General features: G+C 38.2%; 1 protein-coding gene across 2 annotated transcripts in view; it reads left to right on the top strand.

Moving 5' to 3' along the window:
- LOC149244456 (uncharacterized) overlaps positions 1-19,497 on the top strand; it is a 212,902-nt gene extending 193,405 nt beyond the window's left edge. For both annotated transcript variants that reach the window (XR_016246752.1, XM_089374872.1), the window contains one exon: positions 19,161-19,497. The gene's annotated coding sequence lies outside the window, so the exon portion shown is untranslated. The remainder of the gene's footprint in view (positions 1-19,160) is intronic.
- Positions 19,498-23,529: the final 4,032 nt, after the last annotated feature.

Here is a 23,529-nt window from a genome sequence, read left to right as displayed (position 1 = left end):
GAGATGGCTTGATTAAGCTCTGAGATCTTCTGTGGCCTGTAAAAGTGGCTCCAAATTTCACTGCTCTTGGGCAACCTTGATCAATTGAAACCCATAATGTAGTGAGTGACAATAGGTCCATAGAGGGATATTAACAAAGATCTGAGTGCCAACCTCAGAGGATGATTTTAGAAGGCTTGCACACCTTTCTTGGCACCAAGAAGCCTCAATGCATGGCTGATATAACCCTACGCATGGATGAAGTTAGCCCTATGACTCACTTGTGTGGGCAAATCTTTATTTTTTATGTCTTGACTAGTGGGTTGGCTTGTAACCCACCTCATAATTGTGATTTTAGTTGTTGATAAGGGTGTTTTAGGCTTAATTATATCTATTCCTCCTCATATAAATAGAGGAGAGGACACTTGAATTCTCATAGTCGCTTGGATTTGGATTTTTGGCCTCTCTTAAGATTTCCGACCTCTTGTCTAATGGGAAAGATGTCATCTATTGGAGCAAAATTTGCTTGAAACAATCATTTTTTGTCTTTGGAGAAGTCACTTTGGATCAAAATTGGATTGTACATGCATATTGTCTTGTAATTGCCATGTTTATTGCAAATTTCTGATTTTTCATGTCTAATGTATGGAATAAATTGTTGATCTAGGTTAAATGCGTGCCCTAATTTGTTGAATGTCAATTGAATGAAAAATAGGTCAAATTATTGCATGTATTACTCATAGTATGATATGTGAATAACAATCCCCTTGTTGATGTCATGTTAGATTTTCCAAGTGACATTTGATCCCTCACAGAAGTGATAGTTAGGGTCTTGATGCTAGGGGATCAAAATATCCTTAAGTTTCAAGAATAAATCAGTGTTAAGAGCCCATAGATTCCATTGACCCTAGGACTAGGCACATGCCTTCCATGTAGGTGATCAATTTAACTTTTTATCTATAAATATCTCTTTTTCTTGCTTTCCCTAATTTAGCCCATTTAAGGCCAAGCGTCCAAGCTAGGGCTTGGTGTAAGTTCTTAGGAAAGAGGAATTTTTATTGTTGGAAAGTTCAATGGTAGAGTGGTTGCCACAAAATCACCAATTTTGGTAGGTATTCATTCCAATTTTATCCATAAAATTCCTCGCCCTAGTTGTTTGCCCTAGGTTAAACCATAGCTAGGTTTTAGCTTTAGCTTTAGGGAATTTTTAGGGTTTCATGTGCTGCCTTCTTGCTAAAAGGCATTGTTGGAAACCCTTTCTCCTTGCCTTGAATTTTGGCCATCCCAACTGTCAAGCTACTAATTAAGCCCTAGGTCTTGTGCCTCATAAATTCGGCCTCTCTTTTAAGGTGATTTTCTTCCATTTGGTGATTGGAGCCTTATACTTAAGTTGAGCTTTTCCCTTAGAAGCCTATTGGTCATCATATACCTTTATATAGAGAATATCCATTATAGGTGACCATATAATGGGACTCCTCCCATTGGTGAAAGTCCATAAAGAGCAGGGTGTTTTGGCTGTGGTGACAGTGGGTCACTATCCCATTGTTGTCTGTTGGTCTAGTAGTAACCTTCTAGTGTACCCCTCTCTAAGGCCTGCTAAATTTTGCGGCAACAGGGCCATTTTTACCGTTGGGACCCAGTTTGGCAAATTGGGGTCTAAAATGTTTCAGAAACAATTTGAGGCATCAAACAATATTTTTTTGGGCTACAAATTTGTCACTTAATTGTTGCACGTTACAACATTATTCTTCATAGAGATAACTTTCCAATGGAACAAGAATTGTTTCAATCATAATTCATATGCAAAATTTATGCCACCTGGAAGTTGACCTTCTTGTTTTAACCACCATAATTCAAGAGGATGCCACATCAGTCCCCGTTATTCATGGAAAAGGGGCTAGCCATCTGATCGTGATGAAGACTATAGAAGATTCCATATTGTAACTTTAAATAAGAGTTGAAGTAGTGAAACTTAACCACTAGTAGTCGATTAGGTTGTGTTATAGTAGGGCCACTAGGAGGAAAAGGGGTTTCATTCTATTCAAGTGCATTTTGTTTCATAGGTGAGTAGAGTCGCTGAGAGTAGATAGATAGGGAGAGAGCAAATAGAGAGGATTTGTGCGTTGTAGACGCCCATGGGCCATAGGCCTCTCTTCTTTGCACTTCCATCCATTATCCATTTAGAGAAAGAGACTAGAGCAGCGTCACCTTCCAAATGGGGTTTCTCTTGAAAGGGTTTCCTAGGTTATATCTTGTGTTAATTTGTGTTTTGTGAGTTTCATTTTGTTGTTCTCTATTTTCGGAATAATTATAATTTGCATATATACACAATAAATAATAATATACAAATCCAAAAATCTTAGGATAAATAAACCCTCATACTGTAGATTTCAGATTTTAAGCATAATTTTATCACATTTGTTGTGACAAACTATGTAGTGGAAAATCCAAAACACTTTAAGGATCACACTATCACCATCTTTGTTATTAGACTATCTAATATAATCTAATTTTTCTTCATCGCCTCTAGGATTTATCTGATTTAATTTTTCATTGTCATCTTCTGGATTTGTTTGATCTGAACTTTCCTTGTTGCTTTAAAAACTCTCCATGTCTGATCTAATTGGGTTTTCCCCACAACTTCTAGGATTTGTATCACCCTCAACACGTGATGAGAAGCACCGTAATCTAACAACCATTATTCATAGTATTGAGGGACATTACAAATAGTTAAAACTGTGAAAATCCTAAGCTGGAATCCCTACTGCAACAAACTGATGTTACTTCTCCTACTTGATTAATCATTCAAGTTATTTATTGTCTTCTACGGTAAATTTCGAAGTAAATGCATCCGTCGAATCAAGACTCCATGGCACCAACTGAAACTCGTAGCAAGGTGATGATCCAAGAGGTGGGCTCCTCAAGGATCCTGCCAATCTGCATTCCTCCCGACTACAACTCTATATCAACCCACCTCCCTTCTAGAGGTATCTCAACTGTCATGGTGAACTCCTCCTCGTCAATCTTCGTGGTTGCAACCTTCGGATCAAGGTTCTCATCCTTGTCCTTTTTCTTCAAAGGACACTGCGTTGCATAGTGGCCCATCTCGCCACATTTGAAGCACTTACATTGGAGATGTCCTTCTTACGTCTTTGTTGCCCCTGCTACCCCATGGATGCAAGGGCTGTGTTATCCTCCTCCTCTACTTTGGGCTTCGACCCACTGCTGCTGCTGTTCCCGTCAAGTTTCACCTTGAGCAGATCTCTCCACGGCTCTTCTTGTTTCGGAGCTGCCCACATCTCGTCCCAATTTGGAAACGCTGCTCTGCCTAGGATACTCTGGACAAAGATCTACCAATCATCTAAGATATAAGGAACGGGTCTCCTTCATTTTTGTAAGGAACGGATCTACTCACTCCCCCTTTTGCATCTTAGCAGATCTCATATTCTGTTCTAACTACATCTTCCGCTGCTCAGAAGTTCCCTGATACAATGTGGCCAAGGCATCCCACATGTCCTTGGCGGTCCCTTTGCTAGAAATATGGCACATCACGTGATCCTTGACTCCATCTAGGATCATCCTCTTCGCCTTAGCCATCTCAACTTTGTACTTTTTTAGTGGATCTGCATCTGCAGGTTTAACCACCACATTATCAACGTACATCTTGAGGGCATGCTCATTTAGTAGGCACGTCTTCCTAGCCTTCCAGTTGGCATAGTTGGAAGCCTCGTCCAACCTGTCCTGATCCCTCAAGCCACTAGTTGTCATCTCCTCCAAAAACTGTCAAACTGCTCCCTCTTTCTCCCTACTGCGTAGCTCCTCGGCTGACTTACACACTCCTTGATGGGGCTGGTAAGCTGGTGCTACTTAGCAATTGAGAAATCTTGATTTCCTTGACAAGAAATCACTGAGGAAGTATTCCCTCACTATGCTCCGTTGCTTTTTTCTTCTGACGTCTTTTTAGCTCAGCAAAGCTGCCTACTGAAAAATCTGCGTCCACTAGCTGCTCCTCACGTTGAGGCTCAGCGCTGCTCCCTCAGCCACTGCAAAATTCGAACTGGAAGCTCTTTTCTATCTGTGAACTCACTCGGAGAGAGAGACTACCTCTAATTTTCGATCCTCCAGCTAGAACTGTGCAAAACCTTTGGGGTTTCGACTCGCTGCCTCCTGCAGCTTTTCGACTTCCCCTTCTGCTCAGCGCTGGGGTTTCTAGTTTTGCTCCTCTTGTTTCTCTTGCACTAGCTCCGATACCATGTGAAAATTCCTAAGCTGGAATCCCTACTGCAACAAACTGATGTTACTTCTCCTACTTGATTAAATCATATGAGTTATTTACTATCTTCTATGGTAAATTTCGAAGTAAATAAGTCTGCAACCTTCACTTCATTTACATATATGCAGAAACAAAATAATGTGCAAGAAAGAACAATGCAACACATAGGACACAATTATTTTTGGACAAATAGTCCCCTGAAAAACCCATTGCGGAAAACCGGTGCAACAACCCTGAGGGTTTTATTATTATGCAGGAGAAAATTTTGAGTACAAATCTAGGATGCTCAGCTAGCAATCCTTTATAGAGAGATTACTGAACAAAAGACTGGTGAAATGATCTCACCCTATCACTAGAGAATCAGTCACTGATCCTTCAGCTCTGGAGGCTCTGCGTCACCCTCTGTGTGGCTTCTACGCGGAACTGCATCACCCCGGGAAACTTCTGTGTGACCCCTCCTGAGTATTATGCTTCCTCTCGGCTCTGGATCCTATGTTGGCTGAGAAATCGACTTTCTTCCTCCTAGGCTCACGTTGGCTTCCGGCAACTGAACTTCGAATTCTCTCAGTAGAAACTCGACTTCCCCTCATGGATTGCGCTGCTTCTGTGTTAGCGCTGCATAGGCCAACGTCAACCCCCCTCTGGATGTATTTTTGTCCTCTCTCTGCCTTGTACTCTCTGGAAATTCCTTCTCCCGATTCTCACTGCCCCTCTGCTGCAAGATCTCCTCAATCGATTTTCCTCCTAAGAACTTTTCACCTCAGAAAACTGATTTTCTCAATCTCTCTGTGTGTCTTCCAAATGGCTCTCAAGCCCCTTCTTATATCTTCCTGTTGGACAACCAACGACCTAGATTACATCTTAATCAAAGGCTCAGACCATTTTGGCTTGATCCGTGGCTTTTTCTAGAAGTTTCACCACTGATTAGATTAATACCCATTAATATTGATTTTTCCTAAGTTTAGACTTAGGAACACCATTAAAAATATTAATTATTCAATAAATTCACTTCTGGGTGGAATTTCCCAAAACACTTTCTGGGTTCTTTGGAATACCTACGCCCAATTCTCCCTGCAAAATTTGAGCCTTAGAGCACATTCGATGCCTACCCCAAATCAACAAAAACTTCATTAATCATACATAGATGTGATTCAACTGTATTTGCTTCATTTTTGGAGTGTTCTTTGGATTCTCGCCTCTTCCAATAGTGTTTCATGAAATGCCTTGGTCTCATTACAATATTGACATTTGAGTTTACTATTCTTTCCTTTTGACTTTGATCTGGATGTACTTCTCAATTTCTCAATTTTTTCTTTGGACCAACTTCAAGTCGCCATTGCTTCTGGTGAGAAGGTTTCAATACTATATTTCCTCCACACATCCTTAGACAATGCTCCAAAAATAGAATCATAGTCAAGAGTATCAATTGTATTAAAGCTAATGGAAGTGACTAAATGATTGCACAATTCAGGCAATGACATACTAGCCAAATGACATATAAGAGTATTAAATACATTTAAACCATTTGAAATTTTTGTACTTGCTTTCACTTTTAGACTGTACGATTTTCTTTTCAACTAGATTTTGTTTGTCAAGAACTTCGTGATATACATTCTATTCCATAAACATGCTGTTGTTTTTTCTCCAATAATATTAAATAAAACATCATCTGCAAGACATAACCGAATAGTGCTAAGAGCACTTGCATCCACTTCTTCCCATTTTTCATTAGTCATACTTTCATGTTTCTTCGTCTTGTGGTCTAATACCTTATTTAGTTACTAGTTGTTGTTGAACTAATTCGAAGTTATTTTTACCATTAAATTTTCCCACCTCAAACTTGGCATTCATCATCCTCACCATTAGTTCTCTACACATGCTCCCCCAAATTGTTTTTTTTTTTTTTTTTAATTTGCCAATTTGGAAATTCTACAATTAGATATATATATATATATATATACAAAGAAAAAATATACCCCGTGGCTTCTATGAATAAATTGCAAACCTCCACCAATTTAAGAAAAAACATGTATATCTTCACCAAAAAATCACTCCCCAAATTTTCAAAAATATATACATTTGTAACATTCAGGTCATGCACCAGTGTGCCGGAGTCCTTCACTGGGGATTTTAGAAGAATTCTAACTTGTCCTCCTCTAAATGGCTAGACCGCATAGACTCAGTCACCAGCGAGCTTAATCTCTCTTTGACCAATGCTCAGACTCTACCACATGACGAATTCCACGATGATAACCTTGGGGTTTGCATGAGCTAGGGTTTCACTTATGGAACTGCACGTGCATCCTTTGCAACTGTAAGAGTTTTCTATTACTCACATTATTGTGAAAAATACATAGAGAAGTCTTCCATTTATAATAATGGAGAAGGACCAATGTTGACTAAAGATAACAATGACAACTTGGCAGATAACAACCCTATGTGAGCCTGCAACTCACAACACTTGGCTCATTGGGAAAGTGAACTTACAACTCACAACACTTAGCTCATTGGAAAAGAGAAACACTAACACTCCCCCGAAACATAGGGAATAAACATAGATAATAATTGGATCTCGACAATAAGGCATACCCAAGTAAAAGCTCTCATAAGCATAGAAAACAAAAAAACCTGTAGGAAAAAAATCTAAGATGGCGATGCTCAAATGCACATGGATATGAAGCTGTAGATCCCACAATGATCCACTGAATGGCAAGAACTGAAGGCCACTCTGTAGGAATTTACAGGGTAAGTTCCTCAGACAGAACACCAAAGGACACCGCTCACACACAGATCACAGATCAATACACCAGTATTTTGACGTGGTTAAAACCCTCAAAGAGGGAAACAATCCACGGCCTGAGCCAACGCGGCCACTTCAGGCAATTTATTAATAAAAGAATGAAAATTTACGTAAGCTTCTCTCATGAACGGGTTAACCTACAAATGACCCTCCATGCTCTTTAAATAGAGATCATGGACCAATCAGGTGTTAAGCCACGGATCAAGTGTCGGTAATACCGAGGAGAGAATGAACCGTCGGATCACTACATATTGTGACCGTCGGATTGTAAGTTACAAAATGTACATAGTAAAGAAACACACTTTACCTAACTCTATACTAGACCAAGTTATACTTAACTATTTCCTATGTGCCGGAATATCCTAACATCCCCCCTTAAGAACAACTTGGGATAGGATTGAAGGATTTACAAATATGACACAATAGGAGAAGGAAGGAGGCACTAGAGCCTATCCCCCCTTAGTGACAACTTCCTGAACTCCAACCATAAATCGAAGTTTAGTGAACTTCGCCTCTGTGAGAGCCTTTGTAAAGATGTTTGCAACTTGATCATCTGTTGAACAATATTGCACTTCAAGAACATGGTCGTGAATGAGCTTTCTGATGAAGTGCATGTGCAGTGCAATGTGTTTGCTGCGCTGATGTTGGACTGGATTTTTGCATAGTTGAATGTCACTTTGATTATCACACCAAAGTGTAGTCGAATGTTGCTGCTGAAAGCCAAACTCTGACAGGATCTGACGAAGCCACAAGGCTTCCTTACTAGCTTCTACGGCACCACGATACTCTGCTTCTGCTGAAGAAAGAGAAATGGCACCTTGTTTCTTGCAAGCCCATGTAATAGGTCCTGAACCAAGAGTGAACACATAACCTGCAGTAGACTTCCGATCATCAGGGTCACCAGCCCAATCGGAATCAGTGAAACCAACCAATAGAGGAGCTGCTTTGGCACTGTAATGAATCCCAAACTGAACTATACCTCAAACATAACGAAGTATTCTTTTAGCTGCTTTCCAATGACTTTCATGTGGGTTTTGCATAAACCGAGCAACAAGGCCAACAACAAAGGAAATGTCAGGACGAGTATGGGTTAGATACAAAAGTTTTCCTACAAGTTGACGGTATAAGGTAGCATCAACTTCAGAAGAAGTACAAGTGACTGAAAGTTTGACTCCAGACTGAAAGGGAGAAGGGGCTGGCTTACAGTCTTCCATGTGAAAATGGCGTAGAATATTACAGGCATACTTGGACTAGGAAAGGGAAATACCTTCCTTGGATTGCAAGACTTGAAGACCAAGAAAATAATGTAAATGTCCTAAGTCTGTCATTTCAAACTTCCTTTTAAGGCTAGACTTCACATGGTTTATAAGGTTGGGATCACTACCAGTCAGGATAAGATCATCAACATAAAGAACAAGAATGATAAGAGACTTGCCCACTTTCTTGGTGTAGACAATATTGTCAGAATGACACCTAGAAAAGCCATTTTCTAAAAGAAAGTTATCCATTTTGGCATACCAAGCTCGAGGAGCTTGCTTGAGACCATAAAGAGATTTCTTAAGCCGACATACAAGGCTGGAGTCTATTTGTATAAAGCCAATAGGTTGTTCCATATAGATTTCTTCATGCAAGTCCCCATGTAAGAAGGCAGATTTAACATCCATCTGATGGACTTCCCATTTGAAAGAGGCAGCAAGGGAAAGAACAAGGCGGATAATGTTCATTTTGGCAACAGGGGAGAAGGTTTTAGTGTAGTCAATGCCTTCAACTTGTGAAAAACCCTTAGCAACAAGACGAGCTTTATGTTTATCAACTTTCCCATCTGGTCCATACTTTGTTATGTAAACCCATTTGCATCTAACAAGTTTTCGTCCCTTTGGTAGAGGAACAAGATCCCATGTATCATTTGCCAATAATGAATGATATTCTTCATTCATAGCTGCTTCCCAATCTAGATGGCCTGAAGCTTCTGCAAAGGTGTTGGGATCATAATTCACTGAAGCTTGAGCCAGTAAAGAAGAGGCTCTATCAAATTGAGAACGTGTACGTCGTTGATCTGTAGGATCACCGACAAGATCACCTGCTGCATCCCAAGTAGCACGGACCCATTTTGGAAGCTGAGGAGCCGAAGGAGGATCCTGAGAAGGTGGGGGAGGATTTTCATCCTCGCTTTCATTATCTGAAGAAGAAATATTTTCAAAAGTAGAAGAGATAGGGAGAGGTGGCACATCCGCCGAACTAGGCTCGTAGGCCGATATATTTTCAGCAAACTTTACATCTCTTCTAATGATAACATTTTTGGACTTAAGTGGAATAAGTCTATATCCTTTGACATCTTCAGAATATCCAACAAAAATACATTTTTCACTCTTAGGTTCTAAAGCTTTATGTTTCTCATCTGGAATATGGGCCCATGCTTCACTTCCAAAAACATGAAAGTGACTTACATCTGGTTTAATTGAGCTCCATGCTTCTTCTGGAGTGATATTCTTTAAAACCTTAGTAGGAGTGTGATTTATTATGTAATTTGCACAGTTAATTGCTTCTGCCCAATAATTAAGACTAAGTCCTTTAGATTGAAGCATATAATTAGCCATTTCTTTTAAGGTGCGATGCTTCCTTTCAGCTACACCATTTTGTTGTGGAGTATATGGAACAGTATGTTGCATTTGAATTCCATTCCCAGTGCAAAAATTGATGAATTTGTTGTTAACATATTCTCCGCCGTTATCAGATCTTAGCTTAAGAATTTGATGTCCAGATTGTTTTTCAACAAAGGCCTTAAAGGCCAAGAACATGTTAAATACTTCACTCTTGAGTTTTAAGAAGTATACCCAAGTGCGTCTGGAGAAATCATCAATGAAAGTTAAGAAATACTTGTAGCCAGAGAAGGAAACAACTGGAAGTGGACCACATAAATCTCTATGCACGAGCTGTAAAGGGGTTGAGGCGTGCCAAGAGGCACGTTTTTCAAAACTGTCCCGATGATGTTTTCCGAGTACACATCCGGAACAAACACCATCTCTGCAAGATACCATTGGAAGACCTGTCACCATATTTTCTTTACATAGATTCTGAAGAGAGCGATAGTTTAAGTGACCAAATCGCTCATGCCAAAGTTTGCTTACTTCATCATTATGAGCAACAAATACCGAGGGAAGATTTGATGATCCAAAGTTGTGAAACTTATACATCCTTGTAGAATCATCAGCAATGCTAGTAGCTAAAATCTGTCTAGGATCTCTTAGGTTCTTAATTACAACATCGTGAGGTGAAAATTCAACGATTTTACCTTCACCTGAATGAGTTATCTGATATACAGATAGAAGGTTGCAGGATAAGGTTGGAACACATAATACATCATTAAATTGACCATTGTCTATATGAACAGTTCCAGTCCCTACAACGCTAAGAGATCTATCATCACCAACATATATATTTTTGGTGTTACAATCATTTAAAGAAGAAAACATGGCTTTGTTTTTGGCCATGTGATAAGAAGCTCCAGAATCAATGAGCCACTCATGAGAATGAGAAGAAGAAGATACATTTAATGCATAGCCAGACCGAGACGCTTGACAACCACATGCAGAAAGTGCCATTTCTGAAGATGAAGTTGAAGTTGAAGAGTGCTCCAAATGGATGTTATGCTTCTTCATTGCTGCTTCCAAGGCGTCTTCTTAAAGCATTTGGATTCTAAGTGGCCATCTCGATTACAAAAGTTGCAATGTCTATCAGTGTTCTTCCCTTTGTTTTGATTTGTCGTATCATTTTGTTGAAAGGATTTTTCATTTTGAGGCTGAAATTGCTTAGGACCCTTGTTTGGTTTAGGACCATTCTTTTTAGGATACAACTTCTTAGGATTCTTTGGATTTGGTTGCTGCTGGGCGGCTAACGCTTTCTTAGAAGAGTTTCCAAGATTAAGAAGACCAAAGTGTAAGAGTTTTTCTTGTTCTCTTATTAAAGAATCACAAAAAGAATCAAAGGAAGGGGACTTGTAGTCTTGTCCTTGAGAAATGAAGGCTTCTCTTGTAGGCTTGTAGAATGGAAGGTGGAAACAAACACAGAGTAGGCTGGTCCCAACTTAGTAAAAATGGAATAGATAAGGTTACTATCTTCTTTCTTAACCTTAACACCTTCCAAGAGAAGTCTAAGGGTCTTGAACTTGGACAAAAAATCTTCAATGCAAGAAAAATTATTGGGGTCCAATGTAAGCAACTCATTTTCAAGTTGATGGGCTCTAAGTTCATTTTTAATTCCAAAGACTTTAGTACTTTGTTTCATTGCTTCATCAGGAGCATCAAGTTCTGCAATATGGAATATAAGATCTAGAGAAGTAGACATCCCTATCAACCCACGTGCTTGGTCTTGCCTATTTTCCCATTTAGCTGCCTTATCTTCATCTTTCGGTTTGGTCTCTTGCCCTGAGGCTATTCTGTAAAGACCTTTACTTCTAAGTAAATCCACAATGTAGGACCACCATTGGAAGTAGTTGGTGCTGTCAAGAATAACTTGGCATGGACTTTCCATTTTAACAGAAACTGAAGCTATAGATGCTGAAACTAAGTGTTCCAATGGAAAGATCTCGAAAAATTAGGCTGTTTAAAAAAAAACGGTTCTGAAAACGGCTTCCAGATGAAGAAGTTATGGCTTTTTGAAAAAAATTTGATAAAGATGCCGACGAAGTGTGGGAATGTGCGGAAATGAAAAATCCGCCCCCACAAAAAGGAGACTTGAACTCAAGACCTCTACTCTCATAAATTAGCTTTGGACCAAGTGAGCTATACAAAAAGTTTGAGAGAAAGAGAGGGGGGGTGGGTTGAAGCTTTGGGTTGCGTGCTTGCTTTGAGAAAGCTCTTTTTCCCTACAAAACAAAAAACAAAAAACTCAAAACAGACATACAAAAAAAACGAACCTTGCGGCTCGAAGTTAGTTTTAACCAGAAACTAAATATTTTTCTCAATGTTTCTAATTTTCCAAGATCACACTAAGGCGCAACGGAAAAGAGCATACACATGAGAAAAGTCCTTCCTTTCTGTTTCTGATTTGCCTATATCGCACAGAGTCGCGGGGCAAAGAGCATACGCAGAAATGAAAGGTATAGATCCGGTAATAAAAAAGGCTAAATAAACCGAAACCGAAATAAACAGAGAGAAAATAACTGTAAACTGCAAATAAACACTGTATACCTCCAGATCTTAAAAATGACGTAGCTAGGGCTACCGGAAACCTTTTCGTATGAAACGAAATGGGTTCCTCACTGGAATAGATGCTCCCAACACAATAGAGCAGTCCTCTCGGCCCGAAAGTAGTCAGAAACGGTAGATCTAGGAAACGACAGTCAGATGCAGTTCTACCGGCTTCAGATTTGGATCACCAAAGGACGCGGCTCTCAAATAGCTCTGATACCATGTAGGAATTTACAGGGTAAGTTCCTCAGACAGAACACCAAAGGACATCGCTCACACACAGATCACAGATCAATACACCAGTATTTTGACGTGGTTAAAACCCTCAAAGAGGGAAACAGTCCACGACCTGAGCCAACACGGCCACTTCAGGAAATTTATTAATAAAAGAATGAAAATTTACATAAGCTTCTCTCATGAACGGGTTAACCTACAAATGACCCTCCATGCTCTTTAAATAGAGATCATGGACCAATCGGGTGTTAAGCCACGGATCAAGTGTTGGTAATACCGAGAGAATGAACCGTCAGATCACTACATATCGTGACCGTCGGATTGTAAGTTACAAAATGTACATAGTAAAGAAACACACTTTACCTAACTCTATACTAGACCAAGTTATACTTAACTATTTCCTATGTGTCGGAATATCCTAACACACTCTAATAAGGAAGTACCAAAAACATGAGGATGAGAGCCAATAAATTTCAGTGAGCTTGGTTGATCTCTGAAGTAGAATATGTTGTAAAGGCACAAGGAAGGTAAACATTGATAAGTTCCTCATAAATGCTTTAGAGAAAATGGGCACTAGTAAAGAACTAGGTCGAAGGCTTCAAACATAAGCAACACCACCAACCAAAAAATGAGCAATGAGGCTTGTAACTATGGCAAACTCAGCGCAAATATGGTACAATAACACGCATAAAGATGTTTGAACACTGTCACCATCACACTTATCAAACACAAGAAATGACAACAGTACTTGTCATCATCTAACTCCCGGCCCCACCCCCTCGAAATTCAACTTAGGGACTAGCAACAATCAACAACCTTTATCATCATCAAACTTCTCCCCTTGAAACACCACTGAGGGAGTAGTAGTAATTGGAAACAACCATAAGGAATATTGTATGAATCCACAACTAATGAGACACAATGGTATGAAGTCCACAAACATATGTTCAAATGATGCCATGAACATCCATCGATCCAACCACAATCAATCCTGATGGTTGGAACTAGTCCATGGTTGAGCCTTTCAGGTTGTTTCTGTAATGATCCAAATGTATAAGTACCAAGGTTTTGGTTCTTTGGTAGACTCCTCTAAGATGAAGGCTCATATTTTTGTTTTGTAAGTGTCGGGCGGTATAAATGCAAGATTTACACCAACATTTAATTTGTCAATCTGGGTAAGTAAACTTAGAGGTGTAACACAATATATGCTAGAATACAACCTCAGGGATCTGTCAAATAAAAACCAAGCTCTTGCAAGAAATTCAAAAGGGTATCGTTCAACAAAAATGAATAAGACTATTCGGAGGCAAAGTTACCACACTCTGGGAATCTACTTCTGGCTCCTCTTCTGGGTTGAGTTGACTCCTGCAGTAAGTCTTCTTCAGTTTTCTAGGGGACAAGGGAACGTAGGCCCCATTCAAAAGAAAGTGATGCAAGAAATAAATGATGCAAAATCTCTTAAAAGTTAGTGCTATGTTGCAAGGATGAAAAGAATGAAATTAAACTAGAAATCACACGAGAACTTCTTTCCAACTAATCGAAGGAAATAATCAAATGCTTTAAAAGGGTTCAAGATAATAATGCACTGCTTCTCTTAAAGACAATTCACTGCTTTAGCTGTAAGGAAAATATGCAATAAAAACCAACGAAATAAATATATAATTCGTGTTGTTAACCCTGATCTTATTAAATACTTCCTCAAAATGTTCTGTATAATATGTGCAACATTTAATTATAATGAAGAATTTTGTGAATGTTTTACCAACAAGTTTTACAATCTTTCCTTATGTTGATCCTGGAATTTGCTTATTAATAGTGCAGGAATAAATGTTTTTCTTTCAAAGTGCAAGAACACATGTTTTTCTTTCAAAGTGCAGGAATCAGTTTAAATTTAAAATAATGATCTTGAGGCAGTCAATTTAAATTAACTAGAACTCTCTACCTAGTAGTTGTTTCCTTCACCATTGCATTCTGAAAATAAACTTTATTATGCAGCGAATAAAAAGAGATGCAGTGTAAAACATTAACTATTTTCTTATGTTCAGCCTTGATAGAAGCATATCCAAGAAACAACAATTAATGTTAAACTGAAATAATTAGAACAACAATAAAGAATTTATGGATTGAAGTTGAAAGTTAAATGATTAAAAAGAAAAGCTATGAAATGAAATTGCAGAATTATTTAAGATCACATTCACACCATGCAAACTAACATGCAGTAAAAGAAAGTTACGAGGTTTGGGGCAACGGACTGGTTGGTGGGCCCAACCACCCATCTCATTGCCCTTGCAGCAATTTAAATCACAAACTTAAAACATTGTGGAGAAACAAAATTACTCAGAAGCGATTGCCAAATAAAGTAATTTCAGAGTAGAAACCAGAATTCAAAGTTAAGTGCCAAAGAAATTCATTGCAAAAGCCCTGTTACAGATTCATTAAATAATGCAGTGCTGGCTCCGGTGGTTCCCTCCAGGGATCATCCCATTGGGAGCGCAGCGCTTCCGTTCCTGCACAGCAAGATCGAATTCCCTGTTCTGCAATCTGCAAAGTACAATGCCCAATCCGAATCCGAGGTCTCCTGTGAGTTCGATTGCTAATCTTCTGAGTGCGCAATCCTCTCTTTTATAGCAGCGGCCCCTCCTTAATTGGATCCATGCTTATGCGTTTAGCACGGTTTGTTAAAACAATTTTGAACTGGAACTAGAAAATCCGATTCGGCTAAGTTTGGAAGATAATACAACGACTGGTGCAATTTGACAACCATGTAATTCCAACTGCATAGTGCAAACATAGAACAAGAATGGAGGAATAGATTCACTGTCAATTCCAGCTCCATCTTCCAATCGACCGAGTGGTATGCGGAATTCTTGTTTCGCTGGCAAATATAAACATAACTTGCCGGGGTTTTTGAGAGAGCAGCAGCCTGGTCCTTACCATCAAAACCATTCATGCTTCTAGTATCGAAGTAGAAGATGTTGTCACCAATTGCGCAGTTATATTTGGGGTTTTCCTGCCAGGTGTAACGCAAATACCATAGCAAGAAATTGAAACAGTCCTTTTGGCTACTGCGGCTTTAAATAGATGCCTCCAGTTATGTGTGAACTCTACTGCAAGAAGGTAGAGTGTTGACTTCCCACTATCAGAACCATAGACTGTTGAGCGGAGAAATATATGCGAAGTATATGGTAGTTTTATACAACGGCAACTATTAACCGCAGTGTGAGAGTACTCTTTTGATTTGTATTTATAGATGTCATGAAGCTGCTGAAGGTCAAGCTAGAAATTACTTCACATGTGATAACTTAATGCATGTAAGCACTTATCAATTCGCTCTATAAATTCTTTTCCTCTAGCGTCTGGTTTAAGCAACTGTCAAGCCATGAAATACAACACCTGAATTTCAATTGGATAACCATAAATACCCATTCTGCGGTCAACCATACAACAACCATCAACACAAAGGAGGGTGGGAAATGTGTCAATGTATGAAAGCCCCAAATCAGTGCAAGAATGTTGGTGCAGGCATAGCTGGTGCAGGAATGTTGGTGCAAGAATGTTAGCACCTATCACAAAAGAGCCTAACATTAATGCCATCTTGACATTAAATACCCTTCAAATTAACAAAACAATAAGAGTTCATAGATCAACAACGGTCAGCTCTAAACGCCTCTAAATAATAACTTAATAACATGTAAAAAAAATAATAAAGATTATAGACACTTTGTACATGTATACAATTATTTAGTAAAAACATGAAAATCTGGACAAAATGGAAGCTCAACAGTTGATCCAAATTGGATCCTAGAACACTCTCTAAGTTTTCATGAACTCTTTAAAAATCATGCCAAAGTTTCAAAGTCTTATAAAGATCAAGCTTATCAGAGATATCCTCATAATAGTTGCAATTTGTGATCAGCGCGGAGCAACGAGGACCGTCGGTCAAGCGCGCAGATCGTTGGCCCATGGTAACGCGCGCTATCGCAAATTAGCAAAACTAGAGGCCATTTTGAGAAACGGGGGTAGTTTCTAATATGCGATTAGCGACAAACCGCTAATCGCATATCGCAGGGCAAACCCCTCAAAGAAGGAAACGCTGCAAGCACCCGGACTCGAAAAATCATAAAATGCAACGGATATCGTTCCGATTCCGTCAAAAGCGGGGTCCCACAAAAACTGGCAGAATATTGGAAGGGCTTCGAGCGGTAAGTGGTTTCAACCGAGTCTTGCCCGATGCCACACAATGGTTGCCACGCATCCGACGGAAGAGAGAGAAAACCACTCACATTGGACAGATAAACATCATGTTACTTATCCTCCCGATATCGACGATGACTGTAGGATTTGGAGGCTCCAGATCAACGGCGGAGACGTGTTCCGATGGATGATCGGATTTGACAAGGTTAACAGGCAGAGTTGCATAGGATTTGAAGTCCGATATGGACGATGCGTTGGCAGAAGATCGTGTTTCGCGGGCATTCTTGGAGTTAATGATAAAAACGGTCGTTTCGAGTATGTCCGAGAGAAATGACACTCATCCGTTACGAAATAGGTGGCCACCTCCTTGTGAGGCGCTATACAGTGATTGATGACGCAAGACAGAGGAATTTGAACAAACAGAGGCAGGGGAACTGGAAAGCTGGGGAGCGGAAACGGACAGTGGAAAAGTAGATTGGCTTTAAAGCCACGAATTGACAGAGAGAGAAGCAAGTTAAGAGCAGAGAACGGAGAGAAGAAGTCGAGCTGACCTGCAAAAGCAAAGGCAACATCGAGCCAGAGTTAAGACAGAGCCAGAGAGAGTCAGAGAGTTTCTGTACTCCGGAAAAGGCTTGAGAGGTTCAAGTGAACTCCTCTGTATATGACTGTCATGTATTGAGTCTCAGATTGAATTCATACTATTGTGACCAATAGAGGTCAAGAGTCAGTGAGGAGAGTCTGTGTACTCCAGAGACATGGGGGATCCAATTACAGTCTTGCTGATTTGTATCTGTTGAGTGAGACTCAGATTGAGCTCACTGTTGTAAAAACTCTACTTGAAAACATAATAGAGAGGCCACCACTGAACGCTGGATCGGGAGAGGTAGCCTAGGAGTATTGGGTGAACTCTTTATTAAACTTCTTGTGTTTATATGTGTTGCTTGTTATGTTTTCTTTAACTGCTTCAGTGTCTGTGTATTTCGCAATTTTATCGATCCGTTGCATAAAATAACATAGGCACATCCATGCACGAGTCTGTAATACCTTATTAATTGTCTTAGATCAATTTCGTTTCGGTGTAGCAATAGGAAGTCAGCCTTGTACATTGGCAACTTTATCATGTACAATAGCATTTTTAGCCATCTCGTCAATCTACTAGGGATACCAGGGGATCCCCGTGAAGGAGTTCTAGGGATGCAATTCACCTTGGAGCTTTAATCAGGTCACTTATGTAAGGCTACTTCATGCACTGAATACATTCTTCTTACCAGTGAGAAGCCACTAGGGAATTTATGTTAGGTAGTAAAAGCACCTACAGGATTATTTGTGAGACTAGAGAAGGAACAGCCTACCGTTCATGTTTTGGATTTGCTCATTTCGCTACTCCTTTCCCTATAGGTGATGCCCATACTGTTTGTTGCTTAACTGTTGATTCAACTACGAGTGATTCTCCAATGGTAGAGTCAGTGGAAGATGAAATAGTTGTCATCGGTCATATTTTAGCGTATAGAGTAACACCCATAACAAATTAACTGCATATTCAACACCCTTCAGGTTTCCCATATTTTCTCCTGTTTGACAGCCTCTTGCTTTCATTGATTCTTTCTTCCTGTTATACAAATCTGCCTCTGTTGGTTTCAACCAAACACAACTTATATCATGATATAAGTCTCTGAAAGGCAAAGGTTGAACATGGTTTCAATAATGAAGGAGTAGGAATGTTATCAATGAATTAAAAACGGTCATGCCCCTTAAGATGTTCCATTCATTTTTCTCTAATGACTTGAAAGGCTTTGAAGTTTTCAGGATGTTCAGGGAAGAACCAGAAAACAAAATCCTTATTTTTGTGTTTATCGGTGTAGCTTCTTATATGGTGCCCTATTCTGTTGAAATGATCAGGTTTCAATTTTAGTGAGATCAACTAAATTAGATAAGGTTTAAGGTTATTGATCGAATTGTGGTCGACCTTATTGTAGTGAAGTAACCAAGCTCCAGTCTGCTGTAGGTTAAAGAGATTTAGAGCCATATTTAAAGCCCCGGAGTTGATTTTTTTATTTTGATAATTCTAATTGGTTAGAACACGTCCAATATGTTAGATATATTTAGAAGTAGAAACGCTGATTTTAGAAATGGTATAGCTCATCTCTTGGGTCTCCATAAAGTTTAGCTAGTTTAGCTATATCAATATTTGGCGTTATACATCAAACAACATGTAATCTGTTTTTCTTGCATCTAATCTGTTTTTCACCTTGTGTGTTCAATCCAAATAGTGAGTGACTATAGGAGGATATATATAAGATGTGTTAAATCGAGTGATTTGGTAAAATTTTCTTTTTATTATGTATGAACTGACATTTCCATACAACGTTACATTTAAAAATCTTAATGTATTTATGGTTACAGTTGAGGCTTTGTTCAATCTTGCATGCACTTAACTTCTATATTAATGACTGCAAACTTTCATTCGGATTTGAAATTGATTGTTTTGCAGGTTTTGGAGTAGAAGAACAATAGTACAAGTTTTAGACGATGTGGCTGAATAGCTACCTGTACCAAAATCATTATCAAATTAATTCTTTAAAACAATGGCATTTTAATGCTTTTACTTAAATAATTTCTATGGTTGAAAACTCATAAGAACAAGATTTCTATGTTTGAAAACTCATGAGAACAAGTGAAATTTGCTCCTTTGCTGATTATGAGATACAACAACAGATACTAAGAAGAAGAACACGAGCTTTACAGGAGGAACTTTAGTAGCAAAGTAGACGGTACACATTATTCAAGAACAATGATTACCAAAGTAGCACAATAAAAAAATTGTTAACAACGGCAAATTTTATTGTGATTTATTTCTACATGGTGATATTTATTAGATAGTAAATCTTAAAAGTAACTTATTTTCTACCCATTTTAAAATTAGTAAATGTTTTTAAAGGTGTAAAATGTGAATAGGTATAAGGTGAAGAGAATGAAAGGTTTTATTTTTTAATTTTGTTAGGGATTGGTACATTGTGATGGAATAAGTTTATAATAAAACCTTGTTGAAGAAGTTTTAATCACTTGGTCCTTTTTTTTTCCTTCTTTTAATATTTACATAATATAATTGTTTTAAAATTAAGTGAAAATGTTGGAAATAGTAAATAAAACTTGATGTGTGCATATTTTGAAATAGCTTGATTGTGTTTTTCTTTCTTTTAATATTTATATAATAAAATTGTTTTAAAATTAAGTGAAAATGTTGGAAATAGCAAATAAAAGTTGATGTGTGCATATTTTGAAATAGTTGTTAATTGGGATTATCTTGGTTGGATGTGAGGAATGATTATTATCCTCATCCAGTTACAATTCGCCAAATGATATGATGAACTCATATAAAGTATAATATTGTAATGGCTTTGAGGGTGGAGCACTTTGTCACATGGAAAATACTTTAGTAGTTTTCAATATAGAATAAGAGCAAACTGGAAAGGTTTGATGCATAGCCATAAACCCTTTTACCAAAAATAATATTTAAGTTTGGAAAATCAAGTTATTAGAAACATAGATATAAATACACTAACTTAGAACAATATCGTTGAATGGAAGTATCTATTATTGCATTCTTAGAATTGGCTATTGGAACTTTTGTTTGAGTTCATCATTCTCAACACCATAAAATCTCGTAATTACCAAATTAAGTGTGAGAATAATTGATCTCATGTTTATTCTATAGGTAATGAAGCTAAAAGTGAAGCTTGTTTCTTGATTTTTAAAGAAGTCTATACACACACTAGTACACATGCACTAAAATCCGATGGTTGTATATCAATTTTTCAACACAATTAGGTAGATTCTTGGATGAACCTGTAGCTCCCAGTGTCATCGGTGAAATTTTATTGGATAATCCAACGAAAATGTTGTCGTCGGCAATCTGACACCACTTTGTCGAATGTTGACGCCGGATATTCGGTGAATATTTTTTTGAACAGCAAGGTACTTCGAGGAAATGTAGTTCCCATTTTTCTCGGTGAAATTTTGATATCCGACACAACTTTGTTGGATATTTTGGACACGTAATTGTCGGCCAGGTGTTGAATGTTTTTGCCTTAGATATCAGACGATGGATATCCGACAAATATTTGTTAAAGTGTGAGGTACTTTGATGAAATGTGTCGGATATCAAACATTCCACGAATATTTGTTGGAAGTGCGAGGTATTCCAACGAAACATGGCTTCTGATTTTGTCGATGAAATTTTAATATTCGACACAACTTCGTTGGATAATTTCAACACATAGTTGTTGGCCAAACGAGGAATGTTGTCAAAAGTGTGTTGGATATTTAACATCAGATACCAAACAAATATTTGTCAAAAGAGAAAGGTAGTGCAACGGAATGTGGTTCTTAGTTTTCTTGGCGAAAGTTCGATTTTCCACACAACATCAAATATTTTCAACACATAATTGTCAGCTAGCTGACAAATGTTGTCAGAAGTGCGTCGGATATTTGATGAACATTTTTGTTGCATTATAAATAGATGTCGAATAATCTGATGCACATCCATCGAATATTAGATCAAACATTTTTGTTGAATATGTCACATTGAATGAGACTATCCAATGACACATTTGATGGGTATGTTTGTCATAATTATCATCGGATATCCAACAAGACTATTCATATTAAAATAGGAAATTAATACTCTGTAATATAGATATATATCATTTGACCACTATCTTGGGACCCCCTCAACACATGTTGATAACACTCCCTTGAAACTTGGAATGTGAGACATGAGTAGAATTGGTGGGGCTACTTCCTTAGCGATTCCTTGGTCTTGCACTTTCTTCTCTTCAACATGCCTTCCTAATAATATATTCGGCCTTCCTATCTAAGTTAGGCATATGTAACCAATGAGATCACTACTTACACTATCCAATGCCAGTAATGGATATGAGTTTTAGTATTCGTGATAGGTAACAACTTGGTATTGAGCTTATCACTGTAAATGAATGATGCAAGTAATGCATAATCAAAGTAATATAGCTTTTATAGAGGTTACTAAGTATATACATAATAAAACACGTACGTTAACCATATTAAAAAATGAGATTCTAACCCAAGCTTACGAAATCTAGACCCTACTCAAAGATCTAAACCAGAGTCAAACCTATAGCCACCAAATAAAGCAACAACATCAGTAGCATTTGAACTAGAAGTATAACCAATACCACCTGGAGCAGTTTACCCAATTGATACTATAGAGGTAAAGAGAACTATAAATGAAATATCAAACTTGAAATATGCATGAATTTAAGTCTAGAAAAGCAAGTAATAAACAAATTTATGTTTCCATAGTTGAAATAATATAAAGGGTTAGTTCTATCTTTTATGCATTTACCAATTTTCATATTGTCCTAGTTTTCTAACGTTTCTTGCTTGTATTTTAGATAAGAAATGTATAGAAATCCAAAATTCTTCGGTTTTGTTCCACCAATGATCTTAAATTCCAAGATCAATCAATCTCTGGCTATTAAATGGACCAAAGATATAAAATATTTGGTTAGCATATCTGCCAACAAAAGGGTTTCAATGCATTCCATTCTTCAAAATTACCCAAATTATATTTTATATTTTTGGCAATAACCTCAAAGTATGTGAAGGGGGGAACTTAGTGATCTAGGAGGATCCAAAAAGGCTAAAAATTTGAAGTCCTAAAATCTAAGCAAAACTAGCATTAACTGGTAGATCTCGTCGAGATGATTCCAATAGTGTGAACGGCACCTCAATTTGAGTTTGTATGACAAAGTTATGCTCATATGAAGTTTGGTACAAAAAGAAAAACAATTACGTAGGTGGGATCCACAAGGTGCCACGGGGCACTCCCATAGGCTACCATGTGGAAACCTAGTCAACAGGTATAATCAGCAGATGGGGAACCACAACTGACATGGTAGCGCATGTGGCGATGAGTCAACGCTGATGTGGTAGGTTGTGGTTGACATATCATCCAACTAAGCATATGATGTGGCCTAATGAGATCATGACACGTAGTCCAATAAGAGGGCACCATGTGGCACCTGAAAATAGGCCTAAGTGGCCTTGGAGTGCGCACACCCTCCATTTCACTTTGGCAACATGGTTTATATGTTTGGGTTTGTTTATTATAGCAACAAACTTTATACTAAATCCAACAAAATATATATCAAACTATATATTAACAAATTGTCTTTATTAAAGCTAAAAGGGAAATCCCATGGGTTTCAACCCCGAGACCTCCCCCACATACCAATCCCTTAACATATACATGGCAATAAATACGCCATCTTATGGGATTTGTTAAGTTTGCCCAAAAAATGATATATAATGTCATTCTTGTTGAAGGAAATGTAACTAGGTTCGGTCTTCATAAATGTACTTTTGATATTTGTATTTATTCAAGAAAAGAAATATTATTTTTATAATATATGTCAATGAGTTTCTTGCTCATTGAAATAGGTCTAGCACAAGTTAAAGTGCTATAGGTGAGTCAAATAGTTAAAAGAAAATGTTGAAGACCTTGAGGGCATGTTACACCATGTATGTTTATGTATTAGAATCAAGAGAATACCTCCAAGAAAAGTCAATAGGTCTCCTCCATGCAATAACACCTACAAAAGAAGCAATCCGAATTATAATTGTCAATTTGGCCTACAAATAGTTTTCAAGTCGGCCTTCTAGTCAGCCTAAAAGGAGGGACAATCCTCTATATATAGAGGTTGCCCACTCCGTTATAACATCAAGTTATAATCTCTGAAATCAGCGAAGGTGGAAGGCACGTAAAGGGTAATAAGAAGACAAGAAAAGGGTCCCCAAGGCATCGAAGAAAGGAGGAAGAA

Source organism: Pinus tabuliformis, chromosome 8 (assembly GCF_031772625.1).
Source record: "Pinus tabuliformis cultivar Carrire ecotype Pingquan chromosome 8, CPIR1, whole genome shotgun sequence".
In the NCBI taxonomy this organism is placed as follows: Eukaryota; Viridiplantae; Streptophyta; class Pinopsida; order Pinales; family Pinaceae; genus Pinus; species Pinus tabuliformis.
The sequence above is the reverse complement of the archived record's forward strand: the minus strand, read 5'-3'. Positions and strand labels throughout refer to the sequence as shown.